Source organism: Tachysurus fulvidraco, chromosome 16 (assembly GCF_022655615.1).
Source record: "Tachysurus fulvidraco isolate hzauxx_2018 chromosome 16, HZAU_PFXX_2.0, whole genome shotgun sequence".
NCBI lineage: Eukaryota > Metazoa > Chordata > Actinopteri > Siluriformes > Bagridae > Tachysurus > Tachysurus fulvidraco.
Genome location: NC_062533.1, coordinates 3,583,306 through 3,598,305, shown reverse-complemented (window position 1 = coordinate 3,598,305; position 15,000 = coordinate 3,583,306). Strand labels below are relative to the sequence as shown.

Below are 15,000 nucleotides of genomic sequence, written 5' to 3'. Positions count from 1 at the left end.
GATAAAATCTCTAGAGAGGTAGAGAGGAGGATCCGGGCCACACACACACACATGAATTACTGCAACATTTGACATCGGATTAGTCTGGTTCATGCCATGGATTATCAGTAGAAGGTTATGGGAGAGATATTTTCATAATGTCAGACTCAGAATCAGAATCAGAATCAGGTTTATTGGCCAAGCGTCTTGACACACACAAGGAATTTGGTTCCAGCAGTTTGTGACTCTCAAAAGTACAGACATAAAAAATAACACTATAAAATACAATACAAACTAAACAAGAAAACAATGCAGACGATGAGATACGATATAGACCGTATGAGTATAAGATTTGAATATAGAATTAATTAAATCTATAAAATATGAATATAGAATATGAGCGATTGGTTATGTACATAAAGTTTGGGAGTACAAATAACAGTATTGTGTAATATTATGCTATTGTACATTATACAGCAGCAGTAGTGTGTGTGTGTGTGTGTGTGTGTGTAATATATATACGGATGATGTGATGACTGATAACGCAGCACTTATAGATATGAAGCAGGGAATATAATTATGGTGAGTTGTAGAACAACATCAACAGCTCCTGTCAGCTCCTGGACCCGAAGCTTGAAGGTAACAAACATCGGGACTTCCTGGCTGCATTGTTCTCATCCCCATCAGATTTAAAGAGCCCCGTCTTCACAAAATCGTTCTCTTCGCCGTAGGGCTGTTGCTAAAGACACCAAAGACAACCGCAGCAAACTGTTTTCTTTTTACTCTCTAATTTATTTACTCACTCATTTTCTACCGCTTTATCCGAGCCTGTGCCTATCTCAGGCGTCATCGGGCATCAAGGCAGGATACACCCTGGACGGAGTGCCAACCCATCACAGGACACACACACACACACACACACACACACACACACACACACGGACACACACACACGGACACGGACACGGACACACACGGACACGGACACACACGGACACAATTTTCCAGAGATGCCAATCAACCTACCATGCATGTCTTTGGACCGGGGGAGGAAACCGGAGTACCCGGAGGAAACCCCCGAGGCACGAGAACATGCAAACTCCACACACACAAGGCGGAGGCGGGAATCGAACCCCGACCCTGGAGGTGTGAGGCTCTAATTTATGCCCCCTCTAATTTATTTAGAAATTTCTAATTAGTCGACGTCTATGAAGATGCCAGAGTTGTTATACTGTCTATTTGATTCTTTCTGCAAATTCAGACATTACCGAAACTTTACTACTAGCATGGTGAAGTTTGCCGGCTTTTGTGGTGATACAGTTTATTTAGATTTAAACTAATCAGAACTACAGCTTACAATATGGTCACTCACTGTGCTTCTGGTGTTCTAGTTGTAGTGAGGCCACATATTGGTCACATTTCTATTAAAAGAAGGCTCATCGTCTCAGTACGGTGTCTCTGTTCGGTCAGACACGTGGCAGAGATGTGGTCAGTTTTAAGACGGTTAGACACAGAGCTGAGCTGAAGTTGGACGACTTTGTGCCAAGTGACAGAGTTTATGATTAAGGGCTTTGTTTCCAAGCTTGAAATTTTACAAAGCTTATATCAATGGTAGAGTAAAGATCGTAATTATATAATTGTACGCCAGACTTCTTAGCTCGGAATGCAGTGACGACCCATTTCTCTTCCCAGTTGTTACCTGTCTGTTCCCACCCACCAGCCTGCTCTCTCCAGCTCTCTTTTTTCAGCTTTTTTCAGATTAACATGAGATGTGAAACAAACCTACCACATATTTCATCACTGGGTGGCATAATCAGTGTTGGGCAGTAACGCGTTAGTTTTGACAGTAACTGATACTCTAACGCATTACTTTTTAAATAAAGTAGCTCCGTTAGCATTAAATACGGTGCGTTTGTTCCGTTACTTTTTTAAATGAATTCATTATGGCTGAAGTGTAGCCTACAGACTAACCTGTTTACAGCAGCGACGCATCGTAGGATCGGTGGACGCCAACCTGTAAACACGAAGACGCCGCACCGTGGGCGTGTTTCCGTTTATTCACGTACGTGGGGCAGTAACGGCGAGTCGAGGCGAGTGCAAGACGAGTGGAAAAAAGTGGAAATATGCTCATTATTTCATTTTAGTTGAGCATAAAGACAAAAAGACTTTTAGTCAAATGTAAGCTGTGTCTTTCTGGTTCGAAGGTCCTGTCTACTGTCGATAAACAGCAACTCCAATCTGGAGGTAGAAACTACACGCCTCGACGTAGCTAGAAGCTTACCCTGTGTCGGTGGACACACTCGAAGTGAGTCAAGGCTCCTCTAGCCAAACAACAGTGACTAGATTTTAACCGGACTGTTAGCCAGGGACAGATCAACAAACAGTGTTGTGTTTGTATAGACCATAACGCATAAGAGGGCATTAATGAGACTTTTAACAGTAACACGTTACTTTTTGGTGTAAGTAATCAACAAAGTAATTGAGTTACTTTTTGAATGAAGTAACTAGTAACTGTAACTAGAACGTACATTTCCTGAAGAAAATGTGAATGGTGCTTACACGTGTCAAGTTCCCCTCATCGTGCTGAGTGTTTTGATATGTCACATGTCCATGTTGTGCTAAATTTTGATTTTCACGTATCATCACGTGACGTCAAGTGATGTGACCAGAGTACACGTGAGGAAGTTTCCCTCATTGTTCTGAGTGTTTTGATATGTCACATGTTTAAACCTTTGTTCAGAGTATCACCCTAAAGGAGCTGGCCGAGTTTCGTGTAGAGAGTTCGAAAGTTTGCCGAGTTATAAACCTCCAAAGTTTATAATGGGAGTCTATGTCGAAAAAGGCCAATTTGAGACCCGGTACCGGAAGTACCGGTACTCGGATCACTTAGAAAAGTAATAGCACACTTCTCCTCAATGAGCCAGTCAATTTGACACCTCATTCATGGGTCTAAGACAAAAGCTGTGGGACAAGTTACGTGCCGAAGTTTTGTCCGGAAGAGAATGCAGGATAGTAAGAATGTTGCTTTGCAAGCACCGTTAACTAGTCACTATTTCTTAGTAACTAGCACAACACTGGGTGGCATAACACACTCGGAAGAGAATGCTATTTACCTCCTTCTGCATACCTGAACTCACAGATGCCCATGACTGGGTAGTTTTGCTGTGACTTTACAAGAAAGAGAAATCTGTATATGTATAGCTATAGCGTCGTCAGGATGCTAACCTTTTTACACATCACACACTCGTTTATAGCATAAATATACAGTATCTCGCAGAAGTGAGTACACCCCTCACATTTATACATAAATATTTTATTATAACTTTTCATGTTACAAGACTGTAGAAATAACATTTTACTATAATGTAGTGAGTGTACAGCTTTGTATAACAGTGTAAATCTGTTGTCCCCTCATAATAACTCAACACACCGCCATTAATGTCTAAACCGCTGGCCACAAAAGTGAGTACACCCCACAGTTAAAATGTTCAAATTGGGCCCAATTAGCCATTTTCTCTCCCCGGTGTCATGTGACTTGTTAGTTTTACAAGGTCTTAAAGATGGTGGGTTAAATTTGGTGTTATCGCTCTCACTCTCTCATACTGGTCAGTGGAAGTTCAACATGGCACCTCATGGCAAAGAAATCTCTGAGGATCTGAAAAAATAAGTGTTGCTCTACATAAAAATGGCATAGGTTATAAGAAGATTGTCAAGGCAGTGAAACTGAACTGCAGCACAGTGGCCAAGACCATACAGGGGTTTAACAGGACAGATTCCACTCAGAACAGGCTTCGCCTTGGTCCACCAAAGATGTTGTGCGCACTTGGTCAGCGTCATATCCAGAGCTTGTGAAATAGACGTATGAATGCTGCCAGCATTGCTGCAGGTTTTGAAGGGGTTGGGGGGGGGGGGTCAGCCTGGCTGTGCTCAGATCATACGCCGCACACTGCATCAAATTGGTCTGCATGGCTGTCGTCCCAGAAGGAAGCCTCTTCTAAAGATGATGCACAAGAAAGCCCACAAACAGCTTGGTGAAGACAAGCAGACTAAGGACATTGGACTACTAGAACCATGTCCTGTATTCTGATGAGACCAAGATAAACTTGTTTGGTTCAGATGGTGTCAAGCGTGTGTGGAGGCAACCAGGTGAGGAGTACAAAGACAAGTGTGTCTTGCCTACAGTCAAGCATGGTGGTGGGAGTGTCATGTTCTGGGGCTGCATGAGTGCTGCCGGCACTGTGGAGCTACAGTTCATTAAGGAAACCATAAATGTCAACATGTACTGTGACATACTGAAGCAGAGCATGATCCCCTCCCTTCTTAGATTGGGTCGCAGGGCAGTATTCCAACATGATAACGTTGGAATACCTCCAAGATTACCACTGCCTTGCTTAAGAAGCTGAGGGTAAAGGTGATGGACTGGGCAAGCATGTCTCCAGACCTAAACCCTATTGAGCATCTGTGGGGCATCCTCAAAGGGAAGGTAGAGGAGCGCAAGGTCTTTAACATCCACCAGAACCATGATGTCAGAGTGGAAGAGGACTCCTGTGGGAACCTGTGACACTCTGGTGAACTCCATGCCCAACAGGGTTAAGGTAGTGCTGGAAAATAATGGTGGCCACACAAAATATTGACACTTTGGGCCCAATGTGGACATTTTCACTTAGAGGTGTACTCAGTTTTGTGCCCAGCGGTTTAGACATTAAGACATTTGTGTTGAGTTATTTTGAGGGGACAGGAAATTTACACTGTTATACAAGCTGGATAAGGGCTTCTGCCAAATGCTGTAAATGTAAATGTAAATATATACCAGTGGACTTGTGGACTTTTGGGGCACAAGTTCGGTGACACCCTAGATGGGGTACTAACCCATCACCGGGCACAATCACATACAATTCAGACAATTTGGAAATGCCAATCAGCATGTCTTTGGACTGGGGGAGTTAACCAATAGAATCCCCTGAAGAAAGGGGAGAACTCGCAAACTCCAAACACACATGGAGGAATGAAACCCCAAGCCCCACACAATAACCGTGTGCTTTGTTCCTCCTGTCCTCAAATTGCTTGGAATGGAAATTTTAAAAATGAATAGAATGAATCAACTCGATGCTTCATATAACTGCTTTACAAACTGATCTAATCAGGCTGTTTTTTTGGTGGGGGGGAGAAAAGAAAAGAATGAAGCATCATTTCTGGTCAGCGTACAGAAAACGTGCAAGCATTTAGCATTAAGTCAGTGTTACCATTAATAGCAGGAAAGCTCTATTGCTTATGGTTGATGTAAAGCTCCAGCCTTTAGCCAGGCTTAGACACATACCTCATTTGTGACTCAGCACTGTTCACCTCAGCAGCAGGGTTCACTTTATGAGGTGTAGCTTGTAAAGCAGTTAATGTCGTATTAACAATCACTTTCTTGTAGAGGCGTTGCGTGTGGTTGAAGACTACAAATCGGTTGAGGAAAAAATGTGTGTTACAGAGGAAAATGTGGACAACAGCTAACAGGAGATCGTTTTAATGAGACATGTACACAAAAAAAAAGTTTTTATATAAGACTCTATTAGTCCTATGGACTTTATTACATAGATGTGGTGACGTTTAGTGTTAAATCACTAGTTTGTGCCAACTTCTGTTTCAGTAAAATGTGACTTCATGGTTTTTGAAATATTTTCCATATGTAGAATTAATTCGGCTAGAATTGCTCATTTTGGTTCATTCGCGTCTACTATACAAAAAAAGAAAGTATTATTCGGTTCAAAGACAAAATCCAATCCAATATCACAGATACATGTAAACTGTAACAGAACCCTTGCAGCTTGGGATGCAGAAGGAAGGAATAACAGCCTCTATTGACGGAGACAAGGTGTAATAAAGTTGTAATAAAGGTGTAAAGAAGTGTTTCCCAGAACATATGCTGCATTTGTCTAGAGGTCATATTCCCTGCCTCATAATCCCTGACCTTCCAACAGGAAGAACCAAAGAAACACCAGTGTGGGAAACCTATACAGAGTTTTGTGTGATTGTATTCACACTAAACATATCGTCGCTGTCGGGCGGAATCGTCGTATCTCCAAAACCGTTATTTTTCAGGAAATTAAAAAAACGCTGTATCTTATCTGCAATGCACAGGTCCGCGTTGCAGTGGATCGTCTTACGCGAAATTCCTGTCCTCAGACGAGCACCAGAACTAGCGGGGGTCAAGATTTTTTTTCTTTGAGCCCAGTGTTTTGAAGACATTTACCTCAGAAGACGTGTTGATTCGTTGCGACTCTTCTTGAGGAGAAATATGCCGCGAAGCTCTCCCGCGGAGTGAGGAACAGGTGGACGGTTGAACAGTTGTACAATGGAGTTAAGATATTTGCGCTCAAGCCATTTTCAAGACTTCAGATTGGTTAATAACTTGTAAAAATAACAGACCCACGTGGGGACTGACCGATAGCATCGATATGTGAAAAAATATGAAATTGACCAAATTTGGACATAGGAGGTTTCCACCTGACAGCGACGATATACTGATCAGTATGTACTGTATCTAAGGTTAAGCAGTAGGTCCTAAGTGAAATGTAGTACATCCTGAACCGAATGCAGTAGGTATTGAAGCAAATGCATCTGGTACTGAATTGATTGCAGTACGTTCTGAATCAAATGCAGTAGATACTGAATCAAATGTTGCAAGTCCTGAATCGACCGATGTAGGTACTGAATCAAATGCAATAGTTACTGAATACAGTGCATTAATTTCTAAATCCAATGCATTTGGTTAACAACATTCATTAACAGCATTTAGCAGATGCCTGTATCCAGAGTGACTTACATTTTTATCTCATTTTTATACAATTGCAATTGAGCGTTAAGGGCCTTGCTCAGGGGCCCAGCAGTGGCAGCTTGGCAGACGTAGGAATCAAACTCACAACCTTCTGATTGGTAGCCCAACACCTTAACCACTAGGCTACCACATCCCTATTCTGAATTGAATGCTGTATGTACTGATTCAAATGCATCAGGTCCTGAATCAAATGCTATAGATACTGAATCAATTGCAGTAGATCCTGAATCGCTATAGTTAGTAAATCCAGTGCATTCGTTTCTGAATCCAGTGCTTTCGGTTCTCAATTGAATGCCGTAGGTACTGAATCCAATGCACTTGGTTCTGAATTGAATGCTGTAGGTACTGAGTCGAATGCTGTAGGTAATGAATCAAATGCAGTAGATACTGAATACAGTGAATCCAGTTCTGAATTGAATGCTGTAGGTACTGAGTCGAATGCATTCGGTTCTGAGTTGATGCAGTAGGACCTGAATCGAATGCACTTTATTCTGAATCTAATGCATTAAGTACTGATTCAAATGCAGTAGGTCATGTGTGAAATTCATTAGGTACTGAAGCAAACGCATTAGGTATCGAATTGAATGCAGATTACACTATCACAACCAAATGACCCTGGGGAAGATTTAAAAAAATAAAAAAAAGCATCATTGAATGACAGTTAGCCTTTAGGGCAGATCAGCATGCAGTGTATCCGTTCCAAACAGGACAGGAAACTTTACTTATGTGACATAACTACAGTTAGTTATATTTTATTTATTTACGAGCGAACGTCATGACAGGTCAGTACATTATTACTAGTAGATTTTGTCATGCAGTAATCTACATTGGAAATGAATCTTAGCATAAGGTTTCAAATGTCGGTTCTCGGTCATCGGTGTTCAGTGCACTCTAATGTAATGTATTTTAATTTAACTTTATAATGGACTAATGTATATATAATATGGGAGTAGAGGTAGCGTGAAGTGCTAACTCCATATAACAAAGCCTGCGTCTAGATAACACTGTGTACATAGGTTGTGTCATGGGCAGGGTTCTGATCAAACCTGGCTGAACTTATATATGCACAAGTGTGTCATGAATCATTTGTACATATCTTGGTTTGATAGTGACCTATTAGTGCCAGGATAGCATTTGTTGTTTTTTTTCAACAATTCAGCAAAGCTCTTAGAACGATTTAACGAAACAGTTTCATAATGTGTAACTACTGTATCTGGTGAAAAGTGTACGGATACCTGAGCATCCATCTCATCTCAGGTGTATTCCCCCTGTGTTTACTGTTATAATAAGCTCCACTAGATACAGGAGTGTGTGTGGGGATCAGTGATCATTCGGCTACAAGAGCATTAGTGAGATCAGACACTGATGGTGTAAGAGTGAGGAGGTCTGGGGTTCAGTCGGTGTTCCAGTTCATCACAAAGGTGTTCAGTGGGGTCGAGTCAGAGTCAGGGCTCTGTGCAGGACGCTCGAGTTCTTCTACTTCAACATTAACACACCGTGTCTTCATGGAGCTCTGTGCTTTGTGCACAGGGACATCGTCACGCTCAAAGAGGGACATTCAAAACAATCGTGTGCTTAAAAAACCTTGTGGTTTTCAGGTTGACCAAGAAGCACATATAGGTGTGATGGTCACAGGTGCACATACTGTTGACCATATAGTGTATATTTTGTTGACTGACACACTGACAAGATTGAAAGGATAAATGAGGTCACGGTTTGCTAGAGACTTCGCATTTACGGGCTGGCTGTGTGTATACAGAGGAAAGAATGTGTGAGGAGAGGGAGAGGGAGAGAGAGAGAAAGAGAAAGAAAAACAATTAGGAGCTCTAACTCATAAACGAGTGGGCAGTGCGACCTTCAGGAAACAGAACAGCTCTCCAGGAAACACTTCATCAGTATGAAACTCATCAGAATCATTCTTGTGAATTTGCTTTGAGCTGAAGTTAGAGAGAAACACAAACTTGAAAACGAAGTTGCAAAAAAGCAAAAAGGTTTGATTGATCTTATGTTAGCAGAGAGAGAGAGAGTGGGTGAGAAAAAGACAAAAAAGGAAAGAAGAGAAAGAGAACAAGACTGAGAGTGGAAAGATATGTGATGTTTAAATGAGACAGGGCTCAGCGGGACACTTGGAACCTGACAGGATGGAAACACAAAGACCGTCCTGATCCTCTGTTTGAGAATCTAAAAGCCTCCAGTCCACTGAGAGCCACATGATATGTGGGACTGAGGTTTTACACACACACACACACACACACACACACACACACACACACACACACACACACACACACACACACACACACACACACACACACACACACACACACACGGAATCTCTTACACACACAGCTCGGGGAATCACATTGTTTCCGGATGAAGTCAATCAGTGACTTAGAGAAGGCACTTGGCAGGTTCTGTGTTTTAGTAACGTGTGTGTCACAAGGTCATGCGTGTGAGGTTCTTCAAAACATGCCTTAAATCTTTGGTGTAAATTAATAAGACATCATTTTGCCGACAGACCCCTGGGAGTTAATAATAAATAATAGTGAATAGAAAAAATAATAGTGACTCGATTAAAACATAGTAGGAGTTTCTCTTTCTCTCTCTCACACACACACACACACTCACACACACAATCTCTCTCTCTCTCTCACACACACATACTCACTCACACTCTCTCTCTCTCACACACACTCTCTTGCACTTTCTCGTGTGTGTGCGTGTGTGTGTGTGTGTGTGTGTGTGTGTGTGTGTGTGTGTGTGTGTGTGTGTGAGAGAGAGAGAGAGAGTGGCTGAGTGTGAGAGAGAAAGAGAGTGTGTGTGTGAGTGTGTGTGTGAGACAGAGAGAGAGAGAGTGTGTGTGTGTGAGAGAGAGAGAGAGAGAGAGAGAGAGAGAGAGAGTGAGGGAGAGAGAGAGAGAGAGAGAGCGCGAGATGGGCGTCTTGCGCACGAGAGCTTTTATTATGAAACAGGGACTTTTACAGCGGCGCGCTGCTGAGTGAGAGTGCAGGCAGCATCGCTATGAGTCAGTCACGCGCAAAGTGGCCAGAGAGAGCGCGAGACCGACTTCAGCGTCACCCAGGCGCGCGCACATATAAAGCACCACTAACCTGTAGCGTCTCTGACAGACACACTCACATACTGTACATATATATACACACACATACACACACATACACACACACACACACATACATACACATACACACACACACTCTCAAACACACACACACACACACACACACACACATACACACACACAATTCCGCTTTTACTGCCGAGGAGCTACAGGAGAGAAGCGCGCGCGCCGGGAAGAAGTAAAGGTACAAACTTTAACTTTCTTTGCAGCTTTGGTCAGAGATGTAGAAAGGACACAAAGTTCTAAACAAAAATGTCATGTCGTCCTCCTGCAGTTTAAACGTTAAAATCTTTACTTTTTTGACTGTTCAGCTGTAGCTTTATCTATCTATCTATCTATCTATCTATCTATCTATCTATCTATCTATCTATTTAATGTATTTATTTGTTTATTAATTTTTATTTATTTATTTCTTATTGATTGATTGATTGGTTGGTTTTGGGCGATGTAATCCGAGGCTCTGTCTTACCACAGTGCACGTTAATGGGACAAAAAGGAGAATAAAGCAGTAGATATTGTGTACATACTGTGTACACTGTAGGCAGCTTCACCTCACACACCTGCAGTAATGTACAGACCTGCTGTAGAGGCTAGAGAGAGAGAGAGAAAGAGAGAATGATACAGAGAGAAAGAAAGAGAGAATGATACAGAGAGAGAGAGAGAGGAAGAGAAAGAGAGTGATACAGAGAGAGAACGAGAGAGAGAGAATGATACAGATAGAAAGAGAGACCGATACAGAGAGAAAGAGAATGAGAGGAAGAGAAAGAATGAGAGAATGATACAGAGAGAGAGAGGAAGAGAAAGAAAGAGAGAATGCTCAGTGTCAGATTATATTATACTTTTCCTCTTTACAATAATACAGTCATGTTCAGCTCTGTCCTACAGCTCTGTCCTACAGCTCTGTCCTACAGCTCTGTCCTACAGCTCTGTCCTACAGCTCTGTCCTACAGCTCTGTCCTACAGCTCTGTCCTGTCCTCACACAGTGTTCGGTTGGTGCAGTACTGATGATGAGTTGGCTAGTTTATAAAAGGCCATTGTATTAACTGCTTTCATGCCAGTGGGGTGCTGAGCGAGGGGTTTGGCTCCTGTAATGCTTTCTCTCTGGATGAGTTTAAACGTATTCAGATTAGTTACTGTCCTTTCTCTCTGTCTCTAGTGTGTGTGTGTGTGTGTGTGTGTGTGTGTGTGTGTGTGTGTGTGTGTGTGTGCACGCGCGCGCGCGTGTGCGCGAGAACTCTGAGGAATGCAAGCCGAAGACATTCCTCTCTGTAACGGCCGAGGAGACATCGCCATCAAATGGGATTACCAGGAGAGAGAGAGAGAGAGAGAGAGAGAGAGAGAGAGAGAGAGTATAGTCTGAGTGAGTTGTGCTCTATGCTGCCTTCGAAAAGGAGGGTGAAAAGAAAACAGTCTGGATCTATTTTATGTGGTGTGTAAGCAATTACAATGTGAGAGAGAGAGAGTTGGGGGATGGTTAGTAAGACAAGGAGAATGAAAAAAGTTGTATGTTTCTATGAGTGAGAGAGAGAAAGTGAGAGAGAGAGAGAGAGAGAGAGAGAGAGAGAGAGAGAGTACGAGCACAGAAAGAAAAGAGTGCACAGGGTTGAAGGGCGGGGTGCTGGAACAGCAGTGATCGTTGAGGCCATTCACAATCATACGAGGTGAAGGAGGACAGAGAAAAAGGATGAGAAGGCAAAGAGAAGAGAGATTGCTGAAAGTTTATAGAGCTTTTAATTCCTCTCTCTCTCTCTCTCTCTCTCTCACTCTCTCTCTCTCTCTCTCTCTCTCTGAGCACAGTGCCAGCTCCAGCACAGACAGGGAGCCAGCACATGGGGTTTTGGGTGGGAGCCTGAGACAGAGATCAGATTTGGGTCATTCAGGAACAAGCTCAGCTAATGTCTTTAGTGGTGGGAAGTGAGTGTCGAGCTTTGTGAAGTGCAGGAGGTGAAGAACAGATTTGTCCGAGGTGTCGGGTCGGGTTCCTGTGTGTCGTTTAGCTTCGAAGCCTGAGGATTTCAGTGAGCAAGCAGGAAAATGACAGATCAGGGTTTTATTGGGATGAGTGTGCCAGACTGCTTCTGACTGACAGGACTGTTATTACGCTCAGACATGCAAGAAATCTTGTTTCACTTCGTGGTGAGACCATGCAGACGTGTGTGTGTGTGTGTGTGTGTGTGTGTGTGAGAGAGAAGAAAATCCAAAGTGACTTAAGAGGCTTGCCAAAACTTTCAAGACCTTCATTTTTATTGCACTCAGAGAATGTGGGGGGATGATGATGATAATGGTGTGTGTGTGTGTGTGTGTGTGTGTGTGTGTGTGTGTGTGTGTGTGTGTGTGTGTGTGTGTGTGTGTGTGTGTGTGTGTGTGTGTGTGTGTGTGTCGGAGGGGGGGCTGTGAGACTGGTTTTACAGGAAGCAGTCCAGGAGCTAAAAAGATCTTCAGTCAATCGTTTTCAGTGTGATCGAACCTCTAAGCTTACAGTTTTTCAGCCTCTTCCTTTCTTCAAATCTTAAGAAAAAAAAAACAGATGAGTTTAGTCATTTGTCTGTTCATTTCACCCCGATAATGAACGGACGGATCATCGGGTCAATCCGTGAATTTTCAAATTTCTCTAGATGTCAGTGATGTCACAGCGGAATCATGAATAAGAAATAATCTTGCGTTCACGGCGAAACTCGATCGGCTCACAGAACGACGACGTACGCTCTATAAAGAGGATAAACGAGGAGACACGAAGGCTGGAAACAAGCAGATATTTTAGCTAAGTGATATTTATGATCGTAGGTCTGACTCAGTGGTGGGAAGAAGAAAACTCTGAACAGATCGAGACAGCGGCTTAGTCACAGCTCAGTCTGATGAGTTCAGGAGCGGTGATGTCATGAAGCTGCGTCTATGACACAAACGTGTGATTAGTGGTCAGGGAAGACGAGAAGAGCGTGAGTGCAGGTGCGGGGTTTTGTTCATGAACTTTGTCACACACTGTGACACACACACACACACACATACCGAGGCTGAGAACGAGACGTGTTTTGTCTCGAACGCGTCCTCGTATCTGTTGTTTGCTGGAACAAAGAGCTCCCAGGTTTGTTTCTGCTGCGTTGTGGTTGTTGCTTGTAAATCTTGGGAATCAAATGGAGACTAAATCCTTCATGCTTTTCATTACCACATTTATTAGTGACATCCTTTTGATTTCCGTTTACTTTATTCTTATTGAATTCAGTCTCTCTTTTAAATGTGCTTGTTTTATAGCACAGATGTCAAACTTGATCATCATTACCAACAGATGCACTTACACACACACACACACACACACACACACACACACACACACACACACACACAGTAGTACCCTGTTTCTGTTTACAGAGGGACTCCAGTGATCATCTGCTGTTTACACTCAACAACTTCCTGTCTTCCAGCAGCTATTTCCTGCTCTGCCAATACACACACATACACACACACACTTGCCTGTTTCTCTGACCAGCACACATGCAGTATTGGACTTCCAGCAAAAGTCAGAACTCAGCTTGAAGCTGTTTTCCTACCACCCAAAGATCTAAAGTGTCCGAGTCGCACTTTTCTTAAGCAGGATGTGGGTTTGTCAGTAAGGACCAAAGATCTATTAGGGAAATGAAGCAGAGAGGCAGATGTTGACCTTCTTCACACAAGTTCACTCAGACTGGTATTAGTTCATGGTGGGAAATTAAACGACATCACTCAGGCTCGGCTCAACGATCTCGCATCGTATGACCGAACTATTTAAAGGTCAGGTTGCTAATAATTGTCAGCCACAATAGAAATATATATTCTACATTTATATAATGGGATAAACTCTAGGTTAGTTTGGAGGTGTAGTTAATACAGCAGCGAGAGAGAACAGAGGGAGGAGGAATGAGCAGAACATGGAGCACCGGACCAAAAAAAGAAGAAATATAGGGCCTGGTGAATGGCGGGTGTTTGTGTATAAAATTCTGGAGTAGTTTGTTGGACTGAAGTGAAAATTGACAACAGTACGAAATCGGCATGGCAACAAGGAGGCCTGTTCCGTCTCTTTTCTCTGGTCTCACCAAGCCACGAAGGATCAGAGAGAGAGAGCCACGAATTATGAGAGAGAGAGACGAAGGATGAGAGAAAGTGAGAGAGAGAGCCTCGAAGGATCGGAGAGAGCCACAAAGGATCAGAGAGAGAGAGAGCCACGAAGGATCACAGAGAGAGAGAGAGAGAGAGAGCCACAAAGGATTAGAGAGAGAGAGAGAGAGAGCCACAAAGGATTAGAGAGAGAGAGAGAGAGAGAGAGAGAGAGAGAGAGAGAGAGAGGGAAGAATGCCATTGAAATATCTGAATTATTGTGCCTTCCTGTAATTAGCTGAAAGGATTATGTGGATCATTAAGATTGTCATGTGATGAACGACTAAAAAAACATCTCCACCTTCTGGGTTCTACAACCTATAAAACTGGTATTTTTAGAAAGTGGGCTTTATATTATGAGGGTTATTCATGGCTCAGGAGCATAAGACAAGATCATTTTAGAAGTGTCTAGTGATTTCAGACAGGCAAAACCTCTTTTGGAGAGGAAGGGGAGGAAAAGAGATGAAGGAGAAATAAGCCTTTTTTTGCTTGTTTTCAGAAACAAAAGGGAGGACAAGAGCGAGTTAAATCATTCACCGAATTCGAGCCGGACTTACTGCACGATCTTGAAGCAAAAAGGGGGCAGGCAGTTGTGTGTGTGTGTGTGTGTGTGTGTGTGTGTGTGTGTGTGTGTGTGTGTGTGTGTGTGTGTGTGTGTGTGTGTGTGTGTGTGTGTGTGTGTGTGTGTGTGTGTGTGTGTGTGTGTGTGTGTGTGTGTGAGAGAGAGTGTGAGGTGTGTGTGTGAGAGAGAGTGTGAGGTGTGTGTGTGAGAGAGAGTGTGAGGTGTGTGTGTGAGAGAGAGTGTGAGGTGTGTGTGTGAGAGAGAGTGTGAAGAGTGTGTGTGAGAGAGAGTGTGAGGCATGTGTGAGAGAGTGTGAAGGGTGTGTGTGTGAGAGAGAGTGAAGGGTGTGTGTGTGAGAGTGAGTTTGA

The 15,000-nt window shown here is 43.0% G+C and overlaps 1 protein-coding gene across 4 annotated transcripts in view; it reads left to right on the top strand.

Annotated features, from left to right (window-relative positions):
- Positions 1–15,000, top strand: part of palld (palladin, cytoskeletal associated protein) — a 95,792-nt gene that overhangs the window by 59,974 nt on the left and 20,818 nt on the right. Inside the window, exon 1 of one of the 4 annotated variants that reach the window (XM_047801587.1) lies at positions 9,792–10,125. The exons of the other annotated variants lie outside the window; for them this stretch is intronic. The gene's annotated coding sequence lies outside the window, so the exon portion shown is untranslated. Of the gene's footprint in view, positions 1–9,791; positions 10,126–15,000 lie in introns of those variants that run through there. 4 annotated transcript variants of the gene reach the window in all.